This window comes from Cydia strobilella, chromosome 15, assembly GCF_947568885.1.
Source record: "Cydia strobilella chromosome 15, ilCydStro3.1, whole genome shotgun sequence".
NCBI classification, from domain to species: domain Eukaryota; kingdom Metazoa; phylum Arthropoda; class Insecta; order Lepidoptera; family Tortricidae; genus Cydia; species Cydia strobilella.
Genome location: NC_086055.1, coordinates 1,123,140 through 1,135,308, shown reverse-complemented (window position 1 = coordinate 1,135,308; position 12,169 = coordinate 1,123,140). Strand labels below are relative to the sequence as shown.

General features: G+C 38.0%; 1 protein-coding gene and 1 long non-coding RNA gene across 2 annotated transcripts in view; both read left to right on the top strand.

The window, feature by feature from the left end:
* Window positions 1-12,169, top strand: part of LOC134747790 (uncharacterized) — a 302,451-nt gene that overhangs the window by 117,714 nt on the left and 172,568 nt on the right. The window lies entirely within an intron of this gene.
* The window catches only part of LOC134747769 (connectin-like), a 138,094-nt gene continuing 126,537 nt past the window's right edge, over window positions 613-12,169 (top strand). The window contains exon 1 of the mRNA XM_063682405.1: window positions 613-759. The gene's annotated coding sequence lies outside the window, so the exon portion shown is untranslated. The remainder of the gene's footprint in view (window positions 760-12,169) is intronic.

The window sequence follows — 12,169 nt, the reverse complement described above, 5'->3', positions numbered from 1 at the left end:
CAGTGGGCCCCTTTATAGAATAATACGATTTTACATTCAACGTACATACCAAAATAAAATATGAATAATCAAATCAAAATTTTTGACTATGCAACAATAGGACTAACCAAAACAATAAGAACATATGACAACCAAAATGAACAATGTAAATATAGTTTGTTTGTTTAACGCCATCTATGCAAAAAGAGTAGCAACTAGTTACAAGAAGACTGAGCACAGTGAGCACATAAAATAAACTATTAAAAGTTGCAGCTATAACTACTAGATAGCGTAAGCGTAGGCAAAGTATAATACGAACAATTTAAATTGTTACAAATTAAATGCAATTTCTTACTGGTCACGTGTTTCTAAAATTTTCGTTATAATAGCGAATGGTGAATGAAACTCATGCTAAGCTACTAAATGAAATGTTTGCCTCGTCGTTCTGCGGTCCTGCAGTCCTGCATCGTTCTCTATATTTGGCGGTGTTATATGCAAGGTAAACATTGGCGGGAACGCGAAGCGGCATTTCAAAAACGCCGGTTGCCGGATTCATACGAAAATACGGACTACTCAATATTTGAGTAAGACGCGGAAAGTTCGAAATTTGAACAAGTGGCAGTAGTCAACAATGAATGAAATTGTATTCATAAAACCATAAATAATGTAATATAAAATAAAATAAACTGTGAAATATCAGTGTTGTAAACATTTTGTTTGTGACTTTTTGTGCTGCTGAGTGCTGACGAGTGCATTTTGCAAGTTGGATCCAAATAAAAGGTAAGAATTTTATTTTAGTGTAGGCAATAGGTACATTCAAATAATGTAATAATTATAGGAAATAAAACCGGCCAAGTGCGAGTCGGGCTCGCGCACGAAGGGTTCCGAACCATTACGCAAAAAAAACAGCAAAAAAAATTACGTGTTGTATTTCGCTTGTACTTGTATATAATGTAGGTACTTATTAGCGCGAGCGAGACGCACGGGCGACTGACATCATTTAGATATCATTTTTATGTCAATCTAAGTTCGAATTGGCCTCCCGGCCTTTCTTCCGAGAAAGGGGTGATCACAATCAACGTTTTTAATGAATGAGCGGGAACAATGACCATTCATGAGCATCCGTTGTGAGACTGATAACATTTACCTACTTTTTAGGGTTCCTTAAACAAAGGGTAAAAATGGGACCCTATTACTAAGACTCCGCTGTCCTTCTGTCTATCCGTCTGTCTGTCACCAGGCTGTATCTCATGAACCGTGATAGCTAGACAGTTGAAGATTTCACTGCAGATGATATATTTTAAAAACTATCCTATGTCCTTCCCCGGGACTCAAACTATCTATGGCAAATTTCAACTAAATCGGTTCAGCGGTTTAGCGTGAAGAGGTAACAGACATACACTTTCGCATTTATAATATAAGTATAGATTTTGCCACTACGACATTCTAATTAATAGTCACAAGTGAACGAAGATATTCAAGTTAATTTTGGACCATACTTGGGAGCTCTAATTTTGGACTAATTCATTAATTTTAATAGGAAATATTACTCGAAACTCTGCGTAGAGAGCGCCAGGGCGCCACTACCACAATCTGAGGGTCTATCGCGAAACAAGAAAATGGAAGTTTCGTTATCTTTGTCACTCTTGCATATTCGAGCGATAAAGAGGCAGATAGCGAAATTTCGGAACGCGTTTCCCGGTACCGTAGGTCCTCTGTAAACAAACCGTCTTGATGCATCAATGTCATATTCTTCTTTCTTGTTGTTATCTCTGAAAACTTGTCAAAAACCTGTTAAAGGTACAGTATGTATAAGTTACTCTATGGTTTACTAAAAAGGCTAGTCCTGCACTCTGGTGGCAGAACATTGCAGTAATATCCCCTATTGTTGTGTAATCGCTCCAAGAACAAGAATAAAAGACTTCTTTATACTACTACAGAGTTATCATCAGTGAAACGTTGTCGGTTAAGCATTAGTTATAGTTTATGAGAGTAGGCAGATAGGCCAACGCAACGACACAATATAAACAAAATCAATGGCCATTGTTATCAGTGAGGAGATAATTTTAGTCGCTGTTCTTTTTATCCCACCGTCGTACCTACTCGTATGTCGCACTATAGTGCGTCATAAAATAGTAGAAATAAAATAAAATGGAGCTAAAACATTTCCATGTAAGCATCACGTCAAAAATATTTCAGTTACGTAGGAAGTGGTGCCCTCAATCATTTTCTACAATTTCTTGTCGGACTATTAAGCGAAGTTTAGACTAGCAAGAACTTCCATGCAATTTTCATTACATTGCGGTATCTGATAAACATTTTGAATGCAATTTACCTTAGTAGTCAGCAATGTAACGTAAATTTTATGAGTATTTACTAAATACTCATAAATAGCAAGAACTTGCATGCTATTTAGTAACCTCGCTTTACTCGTACCCATAATACTTACCTATTAAAGTTCAATGTAATTTTAACCATTTTTAATTGGAACAGTTGCATCGTTTGGTTCTGATGGTGCATTGTGGTTCCATTTTGGAATCTTCCGCTTACTCAAGTCTCAATATCAGCACGAGAAGCAAGTCTAGTAAAAAAAATTTTCACCACACGAAGGGCTAAGATGGCCGGCTCTTTATCATTTGTCACTATGCCTGTCACGTTCTAACACGTACGAAAGTGACGCATGACATGACAGGTGATAAAAACGTGACCATGATACCGCTGCAGATCTCTCTCTTTGTACCTACTTCAAAAACTAATAAGAAAGTTGCATGTGTGGCAAATAGTAATCTAATTAATGCAAATTTTGAGTAATTTTCTCATGTTAGCTGATAGAATTGACTTAAAACTTTTAAGTAATGATTTTGAATGATAAATATTTATGACGTTCATTTAAATTTGATTTGTAAGGTTTTTTCTGCGCGCTGGTGTGGTCAAGATTTTCGTGTTTCACTCGGTGGTTCTCACTTCATGCTCATGATTCCACTTTCGAAGCAGGGTATACAGATCGTGTTAAATGTATTAATAACGGGTCACTCACGGGTGATGTCTGTGTCTCACGGAAGTTTTGTTATACAGATCGTGGTTCAATTTTGAGATCTTTTGCTTGCTCGGGTATCAATATTATAATCCCGAGCGGTTAAAAGACAACTTTGCCGCCTTGTAAACCAAAATAACTATTGCTCTTTTGTACAGTCGAAGGCAAATATCGATCCAGACAAATGGCTTAAAAATATGTGAACACGACATTATTGTCTAAGGTGTGAGCGTATATTTTTGAAACTTTGGGAATGTATATATATTTATGCCCTTGACTGTACCTTACACCCGTGCCCTGTTTATCAAAAGCTTGTAGCTTGTAATACAAGCGGAACTCACTTTTTGACAGCTTTTGTTAGAAAGGGAGTTCCACTATCATAAGCTATAGTTAACGCTATCTCTACTGAGCTCGTTCACTTACGTACTAACAATGGCATTCTGTTAAACAAAAGCCATTATTTCTTTTGTGTGAGCGCGCGGCCTTTTTGTGCCTGAGGCTTACACACAATGGCCACGCGCTCAGGCACAAAGGCCACGTGCTCACATAAAAGAAATAATGGCTTTTGTTTAACAGAATGCCATTGTTAGTACAGGTAAGTGAACGAGCTCAGTAGATATAGCGTTAACTATACAAGCTTTTGATAAACAGGGCACCGGTTGATAGGATTGTGCAGGCTGAATACAGTTATACAGTTAATGTGTCTGGAATTCATTAATAAGTTAGCAAATCTCAATTTTCCGGTTGGAAAGGGATACTTATTTCGGGGGTAATGATTGTTATATTATAATTAGTCATAATTCTGAAACCGTTAGTTTTCAGGATTTTCCTCAGGTTATCCTATAGATAGGTTAGGTTATCCTGAAAAAGTTACGCGTTTCTGAGAAAAACCAAATTATGACTAACGAAAATGTGGACAAACAATACATTATGACTTAAAACTATATGGGAAACAATATCCCTCATTTCGTTGTAAGCAGACCTTCTTGTGCGTAGTCTATTATCTATACCGACCTATTTATAGCTCTAAGCTATAATAGCTACTACAAAGTGAAGTAATCAGGTTGACCAAACACAGTTACGATCCAGTACTTGTTGATTCTCGCGCCTTTCCTAAACGAATCGCGTCCTAATATTTGGTAAATTGGTGTTTAATGGGTAAAAAGTACATAACGTTTTTAACGAATTAGACGCCCCATTATTTACTTTTCGACTAAAGCCCGACCATGCTAACTGCATGGCATATGCAATTACAAAGTGTGGTAATGTCATCATTAAAATTGTGTGCTTTTACAATCATTGACCCTGGCCTAGTGGGTAATAGTGACCCTGCATGTGAAGCCGATGGTCCTGGGTTCGAATCCCGGTAAGGGAATTTATTTGTGTGATGACGCGATGAGCACAGATAATTGTTCCTGAGTCATGGGTGTTTATATTTTATATTTGTCTGAGTACCCATCACACAAGCCTCCTTGGGCGTGAACCTGTGTAAGAATGTCCTATAATATTTATTTATTTATTGACAAAACTTGTAGGTATTATTTTGGATTTTTGTCTCTGTCTGTTACCCTATCTATCTATCTGTAAATTACCGCAATCGCGGGCACACCTAGCAAAGAAATAAAATAGTTACCAGTACTTTTCTCTTAATTCATTATCTGGAATGCTTGGGAGCACTCTCCCGCCCTGACTTTTTGCAAGCTTATAGCATTTAACGAATGGAACTGGCACGACTTTTAAGCTCAGCCTGATTCGAATTTCGAACACTGCAAAATATCATTCATTCACAACTGAACGAGCGATACATTCGTTCCATTCGTCCGCCGATGGTGTAATAACTTTGACGTTAGCGCCAGAACATCCAGAGGCGTATTCTACCGCGAACACCGCCTGCTGCCGGCAGCCGAGGCTGTCCCCTCCTTGGACCCGAAGGCCCTGGAGCCAAAGCCTCCCTGTCGAAGGCAGTATGCAGGGCGACACTGCTCCCTCATGACAACCTCCACGCCGGGACTCTGCGGGGGTCCTCCTCTCAAGTTGCCTTAGCGATTTTTATGGAGGTGGTCATCCTCGTGGCCACCACGCCGGTGCGGGTCAGCAGTGGCAACGCAACGAAATTAGAATTGTTGCACTAGTAAGTAATTTTAAGATTTTTATAATTCGAATAGGCCTCAAGAGCGGATACAAAATGCGTTTTCGATATCATTTTGATACGTCAAATGCACCACACCAATGGCCCCAGTTTGTTGCAATGTAGTGATTTTTTTAATTAAAAACGCCGGCTGCAGCGTTACGTCCAGGATTAATTATGGTTTCCTTTTGTAAATTCATGAATAATGGATTTAATTGTACCTATCCAGATTAAATTGCGAAAATGAAAACGCAGCTTTCACAGCTACTCGTCATTGTTAAATGTTAACCGACTTGAAAAAAGGAGGCCCACTTGGCTTATTTATTGCTGTTGTGTTCTGTAATTTTACCGGCTTTTTATTTAATTTGCAATGTTTTGTAGGTTCGGTGTTCTGGTCAAATCTTGGGAGCTAAATAAGGCCCGGTTCATATTTGTCTGACGTGTCGTGTTGTGTTGTGTCACGCATATCGGTTTCATATATTTAATATGGTTGCGTTCACATTTGTCTGACGTGTCGTGTTGTGTTGTGTCACGCATATCGGTTTCATATATTTAATATGGTTGCGTTCACATTTGTCTGACGTGTCGTGCTGTGTTGTGTCACGCATATCGGTTTCATATATTTAATATGGTTGCGTTCACATTTGTCTGACGTGTCGTGATGCACGCTGCAATCATATTAGTTTTTGTGCTTGTTAGAATTGTCTCGGTGAGTATAAGTTGCCTGTGGAAAGAAAAATACAGTCAGCGATAAAAGCTTGTGCCAAAAATAAAATTTTGCAAACTTATTTAACTTGAAATGTTTGTATGTATGTTCAGGTCAAAATTTGCAAGCTAACTTAAATTAGACCTACTTTATTCGCCATTATTCGATTGAGCTGAAACTTTACATACCTACATATGTAAATTGGGTGACAATGCAATATTATGGTACCGTACCATCGAGCTGATCTGATGATGGACACAAGAGGTGGCCATAGGAACTGTGATAAAACAACGCAACCTTTTGTCTTTGACTGTACCTTGGTATATTTTTCACAACACGTATAGCATTTTAGTATTCTTTTGATATACTATTAGGTCATCTATCCTGGCAATAAAAATAGCTTTTCCAAATAGCAAAAGCATAACAATGGCCCGCAGCAGAGAAATGAACGGTTTTTGCATACTAATGCATTTTTGCGGCTGACTTTTTTATGGCAGATTTAGCGGTTTTTAGGAAAGAATAATGCGCAATTTTAAATCCTCGCTGAATAGTTAGTAAATTGAAATAAAACGTTTGAAAAACTACTACGGATTTTCATACCTCCTCTACCACAACAAACAACAAAGATGGATAGGTAATACTTACTACTTACTTACTCCGTTGGCTCAGCGACCCAAAATGAGACTTGGCCTCCGACACAAGACAGCGCCACTTTTCTCGATCCTGTGCGACCTCTCGCCAATTGGTGACTCGAAATTCGCGCAGATCCGCCTCCACCCTTTCGCACCAGCGATACCTGGGGCGTCCACTAGGACGTCTTCTTGCTGGGCGGCCCAGGTATGCTCTTTTCACGTTCCGATCCTCATCCATTCTCTCAAGATGGCCCAATCAACGGAGACTGTGAGCTTTAGTCTCTCCCATGATGTTAGGTTCAGCCACTAGGTCTACACTAACACTATACTAATGGCCGATACAAAAGGCACTGCAATTGGCGTGTAGTTGCCATACATGTATGTAGCAGTCGGGTTGCAGTCTTGTAGTCCGTCTGTACCGGCCCTAAATTGTACGGATTGAAAGTTCTCAGCAACGCATTTATCAAATAACTAGCTTTTGCCCGCGACTTCGCCTGCGTGAAATGATTGATAGAAACTATCCTATGGCCTACTTTGGGTCTCAAACTATCTCCATACCAAATTTCATCAAAATCGGTTCAGCGGTTTAAGCGTAACGAGGTAACAGACGGACGTCCGTCAGTCCATATCTGTCTCTATTAGCGAAAGTAACTAACTGAAATAGAGTTTTTCGCATTTATGATATTACCCTCCCTTAATCCCTACTAATAAGTAGGGATTAGTATAGGTACGTAATGTGGCCTTTCATTTCTGATAGAAATAGAAAAGCAGCCACGATGTGTCCAAAACGTCAAGATGAATTATTAAAAGGTATTTAAGATCTGGAAATTACGAAGCGGATATAAATACTTCGCATGCTTAATTAAAACTAAGTGCTACTTCATTCAGGTAATGGCAATTTCTAGAGGTCGGTCAGTAGGTAAATAGATTAAGAATGTGGCCATCGGCAGGTTTTTGGCTTAAATAAGACATTAATTATGTGTACAAAAGGCGAGTTTAATGTGTTTAATAAGATAGCCCGAAATCGATATTTGCCCACATTTGTCTTTTTAGTTGAGCTCGGCGACCTAAAAGAAAGTTTTAAATAAGTTTCTGTGTTTCATTACCCACCTTTATCCTCGTAAGTCTCCGTGTACTTGTACAAGTACAAATTAAATTCGAGTTTTGAACTCATATAGAAATAAAAGAAAGTTCCAAATTCAAAAGCGCAAAAATTGACATAGGACTTACGAGGCTATATACTTGTTTTGGTCAAATTTAGTACCTAATTTAAATTTAACCCCCTTCCTGTTGACAAATTGATCTGATATTTGGTATACACACCTTTAGTTCTGATGATGAATTGATGATTCAATTTAATATATTCTAAATAAACATAGACATAAACATGACATATATGATAGACATGAAACCGAGCGACCAGAGGTAAGAGAAAGTTATAGACATGAAACCGAGCGACCAGAGGTAAGAGAAAGACATATCCATGTGTTGACAGTTTCATGTATGGCAGCATAATCCTTTTTCTTTTTCATTCTTATAAATTGCGGTATTTCGCCATCACCTCCTTGCTATGATGCCATAACCCGACCATGAAAAAATGCCCGGTCGGTGATAAAGACAAATCATTGCACTATTTTCTCTTTCCTCTTATAGGAATCGCAATAAGACTATCTTTCTCTATCAAAGAGTGTCAGGCCATAGATTCTAAATCATTGTAAATCCAAAATGGCCGCCGCTACAAAATGGCGGATTAAATATTCTTTCACAGCGCCCCCTCAATATGGGTATCAAATCAAATGAAAGGGCTTGGCTTGGTATTTTACAACCTTATATTTAGTTTCACCTGTCCCGTTGTTGTCTGTTTGTAGCTCTGTAATCAAATCTTGCAGGGTTACAATTGACCCACTTCCCGGTTTCTGATGAAGGTGAAAATATGCAATGTAAGTCGGGTGACAATGCAATATTATGTATGGTACCATCAAGCTGATCTGATGATGGAGACAGGTGGTGGCCATGGGAACTGTGATAAAACAACGCAACCTAATTTTTGAGTCTCGCTGACTGTGGAAAGAAAAGTACAATCACCGAGAAAGACTTGTAACAAAAATGCAATTATTGTCAAAAACTTAAGAAGCTTAGATTTGTCCTTTATACTGGTATATCTATCTAGTCGTAAGCTCGCTAAACGTTTGGAACATCGGGTATCAAGGAAACTCGATAACTCTGTGCCTTGGGCGATGGCCGAAATAATCACGTTACAGACGGTTGTGGGTCAGAGCATCGATGAAATAGGAAATGGAAGATTGAAAATTTCATACAAAGATTAATTCTGTATACTATGATGGTTGTACTTTTATTGACTGTCGTTTTAAGGATGACTCACGATAGACCGAGCCGTGTCCGGGCCGGAGCTTCCGGCGCTTACTTTTCTATGACAGGTGATCACGTGAAGTTTTCCATAGAAAACGAAGCGCCGGAAGCTCCGGCCCGGACACGGCCCGGTCTAACGTGAGTCATCCTTTATAGCGACCATATGGGTACGGTACTTTTAAGACAAATATTAAATAAATAAATAAATATTATTAGGGACATTATACATTACACAAATTGACTAAGTCCCACGGTAAGCTCAAGAACTTGTGTTGTGGGTACTTAGACAACGATATGTATAATACTTATACAAATACTTAAATACATAGAAAACATCCATGACTCAGAAACAAATATCTGTGTTCATCACACAAATAAATGCCCTTACCGGGATTCGAACCCAGGACCATCGGCTTCACAGGCAGGGTCACTACCCACTAGGCCAGACCGGACGTATTGTAGAGAACATAAGAAATAATTTTAATATACTATAGGTACGTCGCAGCAGCACATAAATTTGTTAAACTCCAAGAGGTTCCATTCCACATTTTTGTTAAAGACCATTTAATAACCAGAAAAAGAAAGAAGTGTACAACTTCTTTTAAAAGCAACCCAAGTGTGATGTTATCGATGACGAATGTATGAAAATTGTCCGGGGGAAATGCAAGGAGCTGGTGTGGGTAGCAGCACCACTTTTCAGCCAGGCAACTTTTCTTGAAGCCTAGGACCACCACTACAATGATCAAGAGTCAAACTGAGGTCTAAGAATTATGTCACAATTCTAGAGATCCTGGTATGTTCTAATTAGCTCGCGAGTTTATAAAAATAAAATAAAGCTTTTCATTTAATTTCATAACATTCATTTCTTAAATGACTGTAAAGATTTCCAGATTTCACAACACTGCGTAGATTTTACCCTAATACCCCATTTAATATTCAGGTCCGACTTAAATACATAATGTCTAGCTTTAGTACTTAAGTAAACAGACTTAATAAGATAGCCTAAGAGTGCACCTGAGTCGTGAATAGTAAACTCTGGTGACCCAAATACGGCTGCTACCAGTATAACATAACACTTGGATTAGAAATAACAATGAGTTAACGGAGCTCGGAGTATACTGGTCAGATCCTAGGGAAATGGACTGTGCGTTGTAAATTACAGGCATTATCTGAATCACAAAATATTATCTGTGAGATTCTTCTCTTCACCAACGGAGCGGCAGCTGACGTCAACGAGGTTTCTGGATACATTACGAGTTATCTTCCGGGACTCGAAAGGACTAACGCAATTTGTATCTAGCCAATATTGACCGACTTCAAAAGAAAACAACACGAAAGTGGACGCGCGAAATCGCCTATCCATACAAACGTAGTCCTCAATTTCCTCTTAATTGCTAATTAACCAATTCAAACACCAAACAGATCGTCTGTGGTAAGGACCAACCACAAAAGAACAACCCACAGAAGAACAACCACAGAAAACCGCACATTAAAAAATTAAGTCTCATCTCTCATCATGATTGCACAAAATCTCGACCCTTTGCTGTAAGAGAATAGATACCAAAACCCAATATCGTTTTGCAACGATGCGTAATGATTAGTAATTAAACTAAATTAGGTTGTCTGCCGGATCGTGAAATGACATCATATGAATCATATCGACTGTAAAATTGAAACGTGTTTGTGTAAAGGAAATAGTGTATACCTTCTTATGTAAACATTAATTTGGTACTCTCGCATTGAAGGTGCCGTTGAAATTTAGACCGTGATTGAAAATAATAAGGATTATTTTGAAATTGCTGTATATACCTACGTATATTATAATTGTTAATAATTTGCACGTATAGGAAGGTTGTGAAACTTGTGAATAATACAATAGATATAAATAAGTAGGTATATCTATAAAGATACATGAACATAAAGTAGACATAGTAAATAAAGAAACAACAGTATCAATAATCAAAAGTAAGGAAGACACAATATTTGTTAAGGTTTGATTTGAAGGAGGTAATAGATTGTGAACGTATAACCTCAACGGGGAGAGAGTTCCGCAGTTGAATGGCCTGTAAAATATATAAACAGTTATAAAATTTCGAAGAAAAAGATGGCACAGATAGAAGCAAATTTTGAGAAGATTTACAAGAATTAAAATAAAAGTGATTTGTGAGAGATACGGAGTCACTGGAGTTGAAACTGGAAACCAAACGAAAGAAATTATAGTTGGTCAAGCAAATCTTGTCAGTAAATAAGAACAAATAAAACAACACTCATCCCCTTCTTCTGGGTGCCAGCACCAGTGCAAGACAAAGACTGTATGGCTCTCCGTCTACGCCCGAAATGAGACAGTCCCTTGACAAACTATTAGTTGTTTAGTAGCGAGTGACTGTACTATCCTGTAAAGTATTAAATCTAGGCGTCTGGCATCTTTTTATTGGTGGTGTCAGACCGCTTAGTTGTTTGAGAAATTGAACATAATCGAAAAAAACTGTACCCTATTATTTCATCTTTACTATATAGACAATTCGATTAATATTGGGTATCATCATGAATCGTCTCCATTCATTTCAATGTAAAATGTGCATGTTTGTATCTTTGTATGCCAACATGTTACGAACAACGAAACGTATAGTATTATATAATCTGTGACGAAACTGTAGTTTGTCATCATTCATTAAAACAGTTTTTTTTAGGTCGGGAACCAACGGGGTAAAGGTTATCTCTATTCAGGCAACAATTCACAAAAACAACGACTCATAACCAGTACAATTCTGACTTCGATTATGAGTATTTGATAAAAGTTTATAAAGGGCATTTTATAGTAGACATGCGTACACCTCCTACGGATCAGTTTAGAATAGTAGAAACATGTGTGCAATGAAGTGATATTCGACTGTTTTTTGACATCGTTAATACGACAGCGATTATCTCGGGCAGATTTTTATTTTGCCATCAGTTTTTTTTTTCGTCGGTTTTGATAATATTTAGGGGAAGTAATTAAATGATCAGCCATTTTTAAAACTGATCTGCAAAAAAAACTAGCCATTAAATCATTTGGGCAGCATACAAAATCGAGCCGCAACTCTTGTTCAGCAAATAATTCACAAACGGTCAACATTATAACCAATATTTATCGGCTTAATAAATAGTTGAGCTGCAAAATTATTATTTGGTCAGCAAGATTTAAAAATTGGTTGGCAGAGGCTGATATAATAAGATAGGTTGCGTTTGATTTGAAAAATCGGCAGGGTTGCAGGCGGAGCGGAATCGTGTGCCTGCATTTCATTCGATGATTATTAGCAGTCAAATTGCGGTGTTCTAAC